Source organism: Myotis myotis, unplaced genomic scaffold, assembly GCF_014108235.1.
Source record: "Myotis myotis isolate mMyoMyo1 unplaced genomic scaffold, mMyoMyo1.p scaffold_m19_p_13, whole genome shotgun sequence".
Classification (NCBI taxonomy): Eukaryota; Metazoa; Chordata; class Mammalia; order Chiroptera; family Vespertilionidae; genus Myotis; species Myotis myotis.
Window position 1 is genome coordinate 20,644,384 of NW_023416317.1, and position 13,523 is coordinate 20,657,906.

Genomic DNA, 13,523 nt, shown 5'->3' on the forward strand with positions numbered 1-13,523 from the left:
AAGGCACCAGCTCACTTATTTTCCATGAACTTCCTAATAGGTTTGCCCTAAACTCACAAACAGGGAAGGTTGTTCCCCAAACCACAAACCTTTGACTGTGTGTGGCCGATCCTCTCCTTGCTTCTCATTTTCTGTCAACTCGCTTCACTGTCACAGAAATCATTGAGGATCCTGAACCTACATTAGGCCCCCAATTCAATCTCATGCCTGATTTAATCTTAAACTAAAAACTTCTGTTCTATTCCCCTCCCCCTCACTGCTTCTCCTGAGAAACAGAAGTAACATTTTTGCTATTCCAACCAACAATTTACAAATCAAAGAAGTATTTAACAAGCATATCTTGACAGAGTAGTGTTCTTTTTGAGGGCACCAAAATAATCATCAAAAAAACAAGTTAATCCATGGGAGTTTTCTTGAAGTATTAATAATTATTGTGTTTTTTTTCCCTCCCTGGAAGTGTGTAATGAGTGTAAACTGTAACTAATTAATTACAAGAGAATAAGGCCTCAAATACCATTGTGCAGTCATTTTACAGGGCTGATTTCCCTTCATTAACATGGCACTGGCCTTAGAAGTACTAAAAGATTTATGTACTTCACCTCCATTATTGTAATTAATTCTGTTTAACAATACCTTACCTCTCTGTGGTATTAGAAAGCTACTTGCTAAGAAGGTTGAATCTCTAGCCAAACTCTGAGACAGTATGTCAAACTAAAGAGTTAAAAGCATAATCATTCTACCAACAAAATTTTTATTACGCTCTCAATGCCAGATCTATGCTAGACACTGGGAACTCATTTATCTAAATATTTAAAGAGTACCCACTATCTGCCAGGCACCGTGATAGGCATTGGGGATGGAGAGATCCCTGTGTCATAAGTAACTAACTGGCTTTTATTCCCAGTTCCTGCAAGGGTACCTTGAATGCCGTGGAACTTCCCTAGTGATCTTCCTTATTCATGGTGGGCCCACACCTGACCTTATGTTAATAAGGTATCTTGTGGTGGGTCTCTGGATAGTATAAGCTAATGAGCATCTCTAGATGGGGATGGTTAGAGAATTGGGGCTTTGAGACCTGTGATATCAGCTAATCCCTGGGGAGAAGAAAGGGAGTAGAGAGTGAGTTCAACTTCATGACCAGTGATTCAACCTATTGTTGCCAGTGGAAGTGGAGTTCTTGCTGTGTCACAAAAAAGGCATTTGGGGGACCTACAAAGGAGGGTGAGGTTTGGTGGTAAGATTTATTTGGGTGAAAATAGAACATGGTTCCTGGATTTCCAATGTCCCATCATCATGCAACACCATTCACAAAAACAAGTCAAAATGAGCTACAGAAATAGTCGGCTTTCTAAAACGTTACTCTTACAAAGATGACCATAAGGTGAATTTTATGCTACTTGAGTTACATTCTTCCCAATGATTTCCACCATAAAATCCCTGAAAGGGTGTGATGGAGGAGCTAAGTGGCCTATGACAGTCTGCACACACCACAGAAACTGGAAGTCAGGTCTTGATCAGTGTGGCTAAGTTGGGTGAAAAGGTGGTAGGTTTGATTATCTGTCAGGGCATATACCCAGATTTCGGGTTCGATCCCCCATCGGGTAGCATGCAGGATCCATGTTTCTCTCTCACATCCACATGTCTCTATTATTCTCTCTCTCCCTTCCTCTATCTAAAATCAATTTTTAAAAGATTTTTAAAAAAAGAACCTTGAAGTCAGAATGACATTACAGATGAAACATGGGTACTAAGAACTCTCAAGATGCCCTTTCCTCCGAAACAATTATTCCAGCCCCACTGCAGTCTGACCCAATGGTTCTCAGACGTTAATATGCGACGAATTAACTGGGAGTCTTGTTAAAATAAAGATTCTAATTCAAAAGGTCTGGGCCAATGCCTGCAGTTCTGCATTTCTAATAAGATCCCAGGGTGTGCTGATGCCTCTGGTCTGAGGACTTCCTTCTGAGTAATGAAACCCCAGCTCAGCACTACGTAATAGAAAGAAAAGCCACAAACGCAAGTCCAATATGTAATTTAAAATTCTCTGGTGGCCACATTTTAAAAAAGTAAAAAAGAATCTTTTGAGATATAAATATTTTATTTAACCTAATTTATTCAAAATATTATTTCAAAAGCAACATAAAAATGTTAACGAGGTATTTTCAATCTTGCATTTGTACAAAGTCTACAGAATCCAGTGTTCATTTTACACTCAATTTAAAGTACTAGTAGCCATATTTTGGGTGCTTAGTGGCTATCTATGGCTAGTGGCTATTAGAGTGTAGCTTAACTAGTGAGTAGTCTTAGAGCCAAGGTATTACACTTAGAAAATCCATGCCTTTGGCTAGTGTGGTTGAAACAATTTGATTTTAGTGTTGTACTTCTTATAAACAACCTTTAAGACTATGTAATAGCATTAGCCGGTTTGGCTCAGTGGTTAGAGCGTTGGCTTGTGGACTGAAGGGTCCTGGGTTCGATTCTGGTCATGGGTGTGCAAGAGGAAACAATCAGTGATTCTCTCTCATCATTGATGTTTCAATCTCTCTCTCCCTCTCCCTTCCTCTCTGAAATCAATAAAAATATATTTTTAAAAAGACTAATAATTATGCCATTTTTTAGCACACTTTATAAATTGATTTCCATATATATATATATATATATATATTAGAGGCCTGGTGCACGGATTCATGCACTGGTGGGGTCCCTCAGCCTGGCCTGCGCCCTCTCACAATCCGGGACCCTCGGGGGATGTCAGACTGCTGTTTTGGACTGATCCCCACAGGCCAGGCTGAGGGACCCCACTGGTGCACGAATCAGTGCACCGGGCCTCTAGTATGCATATATGCTATTTGGTTAATCTCTTCCTGTTCTCCCTTTTCCCCCCTTCCCTCTGAGATTCATCAGTCTTTTCCATGTTTCCATGCCTGTGTGTGGAGCGTCTGCCCCCTGGTGGTCAATGTGCATCATAGCTACTGGTCAAACGGTCAAACAGTCGCTTAGGCTTTTATATATATAGATATTATTATTATTAATCTATATGAATTATGCATATAAAACAATACATAGAATATAGACATATATACTCATTTTCTATATATTACATATATTCATACATGCGTATAGAACAAGCATGTCAAACTCAAAGGCTAACATGGGCCAAATAAATGAGGCATACAGCCCATGGGCCACGAGTTTGACATGCTTGATATAGAGTATATGTATTCACATAGAACATGAAAAATATATAGAATATGAATATATAGTACATATATATTTAGAAGAGCAGCTATTATTCAAAAGATTGTTATGGTGTTATGCTGGCTTCTGACTGGTATGAAGTAGGAATTTTCACAGGTGTTTCCTCTAATCGAGGTAGCTGGACACAGGAAATGGATTTTCCCCTCCCACTGAGTTCTCCTGATTGCTAGCCTACATTGACAAAAATCAGCAGGTGATCACTCAAATGGCCCAGCTTCCCAGTAATGCGATTAGCATCTTTCATCTAAGTCTCCCAAGCACATTAGGAGGACAGCTACAGCTCTGCAACGCCCATAACTCAAATAGCCTCAATTTACAAACAAACTGATAAGGTAGCCATTGGCTGAGTGGTTTGTTTCCAAACCCAGGACCCACTCGAGCAGACTGGTAATCAGAAGCCATTGCTTTGGGCACTGTCCGCCATTAGTCTGACCTCCCCTGGACATTGCATTTTCTCCTTCGAATTGATTTTCCTGAGTCACCTAAAGCAATGGTCAGGTGAAGAATGATGTTGGCAAAGAGAAAGCAAACGAGCTGTTATGATCATTAAAACAGTGATTTTTCAGATAAAGTCATGGCTAGAAGTAGACATCTTTGCATGCTGGGAAGTATTGATTACTCCAACAAGAGAAAATAAGGTTACAACCCATGGTAATTAGGCCTGAACCAAAATAGTAATAATGTGGTTTTATAGACAGAAGAAAAAGCAGATTATTTTTACTGAATTGCTAGGGGTAATTGCAACAGAAAATCTCTGATAGCATAGACAGGTGTAACTTACCCAGGAAGCATGTAAGTGTTAGTGCTCTTTACTGCCTGGCATTTCACCAACCATGTTGTTTACAGAGGCATTTAGTCAGTTTCAGGCATATTGGCATTTTTACTTTTAATTATTCATCGTTTTGAGCATTTATCTTGCCTGCTACTATAATGAGAACTTTCATAAATGTTATAATTGAATCCTCATAATAATATACAGTAAAAACTTTTATTAGTCCAGTTTAGATGAGGGGGATTAATTAACTTGTCCAAAATCACAGATATTAAACACAAGAGACAGGACTTGATCTCACATTAATCTGACTCCAGATTTACCATTAATCACCATTAACCACCAGCTGATACCTCCCTTCTCAGTTCTGAAAAGCTTTAATGGTTTAAAATAACTTTTTCCACATAGGAAGCAATAGCCTGATTCTGATACTTTTTTTCTCCTTTTTTTTCTTCCTTGTTTGAAACTAGCCCACAAACTACAAGCACTCTGAGGCCAGCTTCAGTATTACCTTTCCTCCTTTGCAACCACCAAGATCAATGTTCAGATCCGATGGGAAAGGAACGGAGGGCTGACTCTTGAACTTTTGTCCTCTTGATATTAGCTTAGAATTTTGAGGCCAAATCAAATTAAACCAATTTGCTCCTTCTCTAACTTATGTCTGAGGACAACAATGCTTTCTCTGAGACATCTCATTCCTGAACTAACAGATCCCACGTTTCTTCATATCTTAGGTGTCCCAATTCCTTTATGTCAAGAACTCATCTTCTCTAGAGTTCCCATGACATTAGAAGCAGTCCTTATATCTACTCTGATAACAAGTTTGGTGGGTTGAAAGAAGAATTTGAAAACTATACAATTTCTTATAGATATCAGGTAATCATAGATATTCTTAGGTAGCAAGGTGCTGTGGAAAGGGTCACTCATTTGGAAAACTATAGTTTTTGTGTTCTTTAATCTCTCTCTCTCTCCCTCTCTCTCTTTCACACACACACACACACACACACACACACACACACACACACACAATATATATTGGTGGATGCTCTGGTAGAATAAACACATGAATGGTACCAAGAGGGAACAGAAAAAATAAATAAAATTCATATATATAATACTAGAGGCCTGGTGCATGACATTCGTGAACTGGGGTGGGGTTGGGGGGGGGTGGTTCCTCAGTCCAGGCTGTGCTCTCTCACAATCCGGGATCCCATGAGGGATGTCTGCCTGACGGCTTAGGCCCACTCCCCACGGACATCCCGAGGGGTTCTTAGCGCTGCCACGGAGGTGGGAGAGGCTCCCCCCACCACTGCTGTGCTCGCCAATTGTGAGCCTGGCTTCTGGCTGAGCAGTGCTCCCCCTGTGGGAGTGCACTGACCACCAGAGGGCAGCTCCTGCATTGAGCGTCTGCCCCTGGTGGTCAGTGTGTGTCATAGCGTCCGGTCATTCCACCATTGAGTGAATTTGCATATTAGCCTTTTATTATAATATATATATATCAGCTCACTAGACACCTCACTATGGTAGATTGCAAAATGGGCCATTGATCTCCATCCCTTTCTATACTTTTGTTCTTAGCAATGTGTATTTCTAGCTCTTCCAATCAAAAGATGGAGTCTATTTATCTTTCCTTTAACTATGGGTTGATATTCTGGCTGCTTTTAGCTAAAACAATGAGGCAGAATGATGCTGTGCTGGTTCTGAGGCTAAGCCTAAAGAAGTTTGCAAGCTTTCATGCAGTCTCTTAGAAATCTACCCAGCTGCCATGTGAAAACTGCAGGCTAACCTGCCAGAATACGCAAGACATGGAACAGAGATGAGCTGTCTGTCATCCTTGAGGCCATCTGAGATAAGCCAGTACCTGGCCAACCTAACAGTTGACCACAGGCTCATAAGTGAGACCAGCTGAGATCAGAATAACTACTAAGCTAAAGCTTCCCCAAATTGCCAATCTGCAGATCCATGGACTAAATAAGTAGATATTTTAAAGCCACTAGGGTTTTGTTTTTGGTGTGTGTATGTGTGTGCTTTTTGGGGGGAGAGGGGGTCGTTACACAGTAAAAGCTAACTGATATTCAATGTCTGCAGCTAATGTGTAATATCCTCAAGAAACAAGCTGCTTTTGTCTTAATAATATATGTCTGGTATTGCTAGTTTTTGTTTAAAAATATCTTAAAAAATAAAAATAAAAGGAAAGAATAGGCCACACTGACCAAGTGAGAGACAAACTTTCTTTGTCCTTAAACACCACACATCTGGCCATGGACCAATAAATCATGGCAGTTAATGCACACTCTTACATTCAAGAGGGTTCATACAAGTGGCTATTTCTATATGACATGAAAACATCTGATTCTGCCTTCTTCTCACTCTGCCCTTCTGTCTCAGTCAGGTATGTAAAGCCAAGAAGTTCCTAACAAAAAGAAGCATCAAAGACCTTACAGTAAACTGTCACCTTTCCCATTGTCCTCATGAATAGATTCTGTTTTGACATCTATCACCCTTGGCAATTCTCTGGTGGGTCTTCAAGATTTATGTTCCAACCTTTCTGAAGGCTGTTCTAAATCTCTTTTGCATGTAATATGCACTCCATTGCTTTTCCAAACTGAAAAATCTAAATGAGAAAATGACAATGGACCCAGTTATTATAAATTAATCACTGATGAAGACAGAACATTTTCTATCACATTATGAATTCAGAGGAACTCAATTCCCATTTGGAACTTCTGAGATTCAATGTGCTTTATGCACTTGTCAATCTTCCAGTCTTAAAATGACATACTGGCAGTACTTGGTAAGAATGTCAAGGGATATTAATCAGAAATCAAAGCAATTTAGTATGTAATTTGCAAAGCAATAACACTTATGTAATAACAATTGCCAAGTTTTAATTTGTACATTATTAACTATGTTTGTTGCCGGCACTGTAGTTATATTTTGATTAGAGTACAAACTGACTAATTATACTACCGGAATGGGAAGACTGACATCACCACTTATGAGCTGTTTAACCTTGGACAAGTTCACTGATATCTCAATGCCTGAGTTTCCACACCTCAAAAGTACGTCTACACTGGTCAATATGAGGATTAAATGAGCTACATATTTTTGAATCTAATATGCTGGAGGCACTGTTATGTTATATACCAGTAGAGAAAAAATGGCATTGAATTACATACTGATTTTGGAGAGTTTAAATGTAGGGGCGAGAAAGAACATCTTAGAATCGATGAGATTCAGTAATATTGGCAAAGTGCTATATATGTTTTTGCTAAAACAAACAAACAAATATATGCAGTGTTTCCCATATTTTATCAATGTTCTTACCTTATTTAAAAAGAAAAAAATTATGGAATTTCCACAACCCTATGTTGAAAAACTATTTCAAATAACATGCCATAAATATAAACTAAGAGGAGACTGTAAACATCTTATGTTTATAAAACTTATCCAAAAAAAAAAAAATAAAGAAAGAAAATGTGAAGAGGAAAAGAGAGAGTTGATCATTCAGATAACCTGGTTTTCTACCCAGGTTATTAGTAATCTATTTTTGCCCACCCCTGTATTTTGGGGCAAAATTCTTTTCAGAAATATGTTATCTTTAAAAATCAGTGTTAAGTATGACTTAATAAAGACAAATGATGAGGAAATGTGATTTTTTCCAATTTAGTTCATTTTATGGAAAACTTACTTAATCCTTCAATGACAAGTTCAGCTGTTTAAAAAAACAACACATGAATACCTAAAAACATTTAAATGGCACAACCACGTCTACAGTCACATGTTTTTAGTTATTTGAAATAAGTCTTGGTTCTGCATGTCCAGTGATAAGATAAATATTACCAAGGCTGATTCTGTCACTCAGAATGGACTTAGGGGATCTGTAAAATAATAAACATCATGAACAACAATAGGGTGGAGAAGGCCTGAGGTGGGGGCGGGGCAGGCTGGAGGGGGTCAACGTGGATGGGGGTTTGGGGGAGGAGAGGACATTATGTAATACTTTCAACAATAAAGATTTATTTAAAGAAAAACAAACTTATCTGAGAAACCAAGATGGTGGCATAGGTAAACACCGGAAGTTGCTGCCTCAAACAACCACTTCAAAAATACAACTAAAAGACGGAACGGACATCATCCAGAACCACAGGAAGGCTGGCTGAGTGGAAGTTCTACAACTAGGAGGAAAGAGAAAAACATACCGAGACTCAGAGGAGGCGCAGTGCTGAAGTAAAATACTAAGGTGCAGAGTGCATGCGGAGCGGGCTGGCAGCTGAGGGTGCAGTTGTTGTTTCCAATCGGGAGGGAGTCTCAGGCTCTGAGCTTCAGTTACGGGGGCGAGTCTCTAGGGACCCGGACTCATACAGGAGAAGTGGGACTGTCTGGCATCGCTCAGAACCCTAGGGCAGCTTTCTCTCTGTTGGGGCTTGCAGCAATTACTGGGACACTGAGAAGCAGAGCCTCTGGGGGCAAGACTGAGAGCAGCCATAATTGCTAACCCTGCCCTGTTGATCCCGTGGGACCTGCCCAGCCCAAGCCCTGCAGGGAGACTTTTGCTGAATAGCCTCGGGCAAAGGATAGATTAGCACCTCCCTAGAGATCCAGGAGCCAGGAAGCCCAGAGGTCAGAGTGGGACCATCCAGTTTGCAGCTCCGTGGAACCATAAAAGACACACTCAGGGGCAGGCTCAGTGAGCACCAAAGCCCCATCGAAGCAAGTATAGCCCCAGGGGGTGTCTCCAGCACAGAAGTTCTCCCACTGCAGACACAGCTGATTCTCACAGCCAATTGGCTTGGAGGTCAATTCCTCACAGTGATAACTACAACAATCAAGGCTTAACAACAACAAGACTGTGCACAAAGCCCACAAGAGGGTGCACCAAGAGTGTCTACCTCAGGTAATTGGGACACTTAGCACAGAAAGGCACTCTATCGACACAGCGAAGCATAAAAAATACTGAGACAAAGAAACAGTACACAAACAACAGAATTGGAGGAAAGCAAACTGTTGGATATAGAGTTCAAAACCACACTTTTAAGGTCTTTAAAGAACTGTCTAGAAGCCGCCGATAAATTTAATAAGGCCCTCGAAAAGACTGGTGAGACCGCCGATAAATGTAGTGAGATCCTCAAGAAATCTAATGAGACCCTCGATGTTGTGATAAAGAACCAACTAGAAATTAAGCATACACTGACTGAAATAAAGAATATTATACAGACTCCCAACAGCAGACCAGAGGGTTGCAAGAATCAAGTCAAAGATTTGAAATACGAAGAAGGAAAAAACACCCAACTGGAAAAGCAAAATGAAAAAAGAATCCAAAAATACGAGGATAGTGTACAGAGCATCTGGGACAGCTTCAAGCGTACCAACATCCGAATTATAGGGGTGCCAGAAGATGAGAGAGAGCAAGATATTGAAAACCTATTTGAAGAAATAATGACAGAAAACTTCCCCTACCTGGTCAAAGAAATAGACTTACAAGTCCAGGAAGCACAGAGAACCCCAAACAAAAGGAATCCAAAGAGGACCACACCAAGACACATCATAATTAAAATGCCAAGAGCAAAAGACAAAGAGAGAATCCTAAAAGCAGCAAGAGAAAGAAAACCAATTACCTACAAGGGAGTACCCATACAACTGTCAGCTGATTTCTCAACAGAAACTTTGCAGGCCAGAAGGGAGTGGCAAGAAATATTCAAAGTGATGAATACCAAGAACCTACAACCAAGACTACTTTATCCAGCAAAGCTATCATTCAGATAAAGAGCTTCACAGATAAGAAAAAGCTAAAGGAGTTCATCACCACCAAACCAGTATTATATGAAATGCTGAAAGGTATCCTTTAAGAAGAGGAAGAAGAAAAAGGTAAAGATACAAATTATGAACAACAAATACACATCTATCAACAAGTGAATCTAAAAATCAAGTGAATAAATAATTTGATGAACAGTATGAACTGGTGATTGTAATAGAATCAGGGACATAGAAAGGGAATGGACTGACTATTCTTTGGGGGGGAAGGGGGAAGGAGTGTGGGGGTGAGGGAAGAGATTGGACAATAATCGTGCACCTATGGATGAGGACAGTGGGTGGGGAGTGAGGGCGGAGGGTGGGGTGGGAACTGGGTTGAGGGGAGTTATGGTGGGAAAAAAGAGTAACTAATGTAATAATCTGAGCAATAAAGATTTAATTGAAAAATAAAATAAAATAAATAAAATAAAAAATAAAAATAAAACTTATCCAACCCTGAAATCAAATGTATTGATACATATTAGAATAAAACTATGAAACCCAGTAAAATACATCATTCTATTGTTTTTCCAGAGAACAACTTGTGCCCACAAAGTGAACTGTGGGTACAGGCTGCTGAGATAGCGACTTGAGAGAGTGGGGCATCCTTTACAGCAGGGTCGTCTGAGAGACCTGATCTGCCTACCACTCTTCCCCATTCAAACACTCCTGAGAAATCGCTTTTCATAACCACATATTATTTGTCCAACACTGGGGAAGAAAAATGCAATTTTCTGATTAAGTCCAGCTGTTTTGTTTTTTTAAAATCTCATTACAAAACTTAAAAAATTAAATTGGCATATTGTGATACTAATTCAAATCCAACAATATAAACGTGGTCTCTGATACATCTTGGTTAGGAGGGACCATCGAGGCTACCAAAAATACTCATTATTTAAGAGCCCATGAAAACAACTAAAACCATGATTTAGTATCTCTGTCTCATTCTATCAATCATTTATTTATTAATGTGTCTTTTAGGATCTTAAGCACATGTCAGCAGAGCCACTATACATTGGCACTTCATGAAAACCAATTTGAAAAACATGATGACAATGGAAAGAGGATGAGCTTTTGGATGAAGCTTCGGGATGACCACTTCCTACCAGTGATGGGACCAGCCTTGGGACCATCTCAGTTTCAGGTTTTCCTTTTTACAACACAGAGATACCAAAGATGAGTGCTAGAAGATCTTTGGTGGCAGTGTTCAATATCCCTCATGAAATTGAAAATGTAATAGGATTGGCCTTTAAGTGATGAACTGAAAAATGCATGCAAAAGTAGATAAATGAAAGTGGTATTATTTGTATACTTTACTAATCAGAACTATTTCTTAGCGCCCCAGGAATAAACATTAAAAGGAATAACTTCAATAGAGAGAAATAGAAATATCCTACACACCCCTTCTGGGGATCAAGCCCCAAACCTGGACATGTGCCCTGATTAGGAATCGAACCAGTGACCTCTTGGTTCACAGGTCGACGCTCAACCACTGAGCCACACCAGCAGAGCCATATTCATTTTATGGATAAGATTGAGGTTAATGAATAATGAATATCTTGCCTAAGATTACAGAACAAATAAATGATAAAGGTCTGGATTTGAGCCTTTTTTCTCTACTATTTAATTCTGTGATAATACCAACTTGGGGGTCGATTAGTATTCTCCAATGTGTTCCTATTAGTAAGGGGTAGATTTTTTTAAAATCGTGGGAAAAGCTGGGTTAAATAAAGTTAGACAGGCTTTCACATTGTGTAATTTATCTGAAGCTTTGTTAATTTTCAGAAAAGGGATGTAACATGTAATGTTTTCCAGAATTTGTTTTTCAAGAGGAATTTCTTTGACTGTTTTTCTGAACTACAAGTTGGGGAAGCACTGACTAGATACATTCCCAGATGAAATATTTATTATGGCTACAAAGAGAAATTACATAATGTCAGGAGGCACACGGCCAGAAATGCCTAGCTTTTGGCCCAATAGTGAGAGATACAGTATTGCTTTTTCCAACCTATGGGGTGTGCTAGGGGAAGTGGTGGGGTTTTCCTGATAACATTTAATGTTTATGACTTTGTTTTTCCAGTACTTATATTTAAAAATATCATGTTGCTTGATGGTCAAGACAGGGTTAGTCTGGATAGCTTTTTGTTTGTTTTGCTTTTTTAATATTAGATAATATCCCATGTTAATGAGTAGGTAGGAAAATGAGAAATCACAAAGTTGGAGTGAATTTAAATTTATACAAACACTTCAGAGAGCAAGTTGGCAATTTCTAAAGAATCTCTTACAAATGTACACAAGGAGACCTGTGCAAGTATATTCATTACACAATGACTGAAACAGTAGGGGAAAAAGAAAATAATCTAATTGCCCATTATTAGGAAAAAGCAAAAATAACCAAGCTTATTCATAAATCTAATTTTCTATGGTAATAAAGAAGTGAAATGCATGCATCCACATAAATTAATCTCAAAAATATAATATTAACATAGTAAAAGCAAGTTGCATATGGCATTATCCCATTCACATATTTTTTATTGTGCTAAATAAAACTCTATTGTGTACAGTTATTTGCATGGAGTAAAAGTATAAAAGCATACTCTACGTAATATGCAAAATCTATAAAATTTATATGATTGATAGTCACTAACCCTAAATAGGCTAAACATAGGGAAGGAGAAAGGGAGCAAAAATGGAAAGAATAAACCGGCTGAAGTACAAAGTTTTATTTTAAAGAAAAAAGCTCCAAATATGGCATAATACAGGAATAGGCAAAAATAGGTTAAATTACCAGCCATTATTACCTAAAAGATAAGTCATGGGTAATGATACAAAATAATAACAACAATAATAAGGTAAGTAGTACACATAAATAATACAGTAATAAATAAATAATAATACAAGAATAAACTCTGTTTCACATACTCACAACTATAAACCTACTTTTGCCCATTCTTGTAGTGATGTAACTGCTAATGGATAGGTGATTCATGTCTTCTTTTATGTATGCTTGGGTTAATATTTTTAATAACAAAATATGGCAAAACAATACTTCGTGAAATTGAAAATTCTACCAAGGTAATTAACCTGAAGGTTCACGAACAGAATTCAAATGATTGAAAAATAAAATATGTAAACCTTCCTTTTATAATTATAAATTGGCTTATTCCACAGGTAGGGCTGGATTTATTTTGCATCCTTTACTTACAAAGAATCATGAAAGTCACACAGCCCAAGTACTAAATTAAGAGACAACAAAATGGAAAATATATGCCTTACAACAGATAAAATATAGTACATTTGACAGTTTTAGGGTATTTTAAATAGTTATTAGGTATAAGGAACTATTAAGAAATTGCCCCAACGTTATACTTTTGATTGATGAATATATGACAATAATATAACTACATCATATATTGGCTGGTATTTTTCTTTACATCCCAAGGTACTGCAACGTTTATTACAAACACCTAACATGACAATATTACCATAAGAATTTATTCATTCTATCAGTGCGCTTTCTTATAGTGTAAAGATGTAGTCAGATGACTACATTTTCTCACCCATTGGCTTTGTGTCTCCTTGTACCCCTGCTATTTCATATTTACGTGTGTTTGGATTGAAGTGATAACATGAGGTACATCATTGCTAGCTTTAAAAACAAAAAATCAATAACAGCTCAGCTGTCAGTCCCAATGTTAAA

At 38.4% G+C, this 13,523-nt stretch overlaps 1 non-coding gene across 1 annotated transcript; it reads right to left on the reverse strand.

Moving 5' to 3' along the window:
* Nucleotides 1–4,484: 4,484 nt before the first annotated feature.
* On the reverse strand, nt 4,485–4,602 carry LOC118668683. The gene has a single exon (XR_004971704.1). It is a non-coding gene; the product is annotated as a small nucleolar RNA SNORA61 (small nucleolar RNA).
* Nucleotides 4,603–13,523: the final 8,921 nt, after the last annotated feature.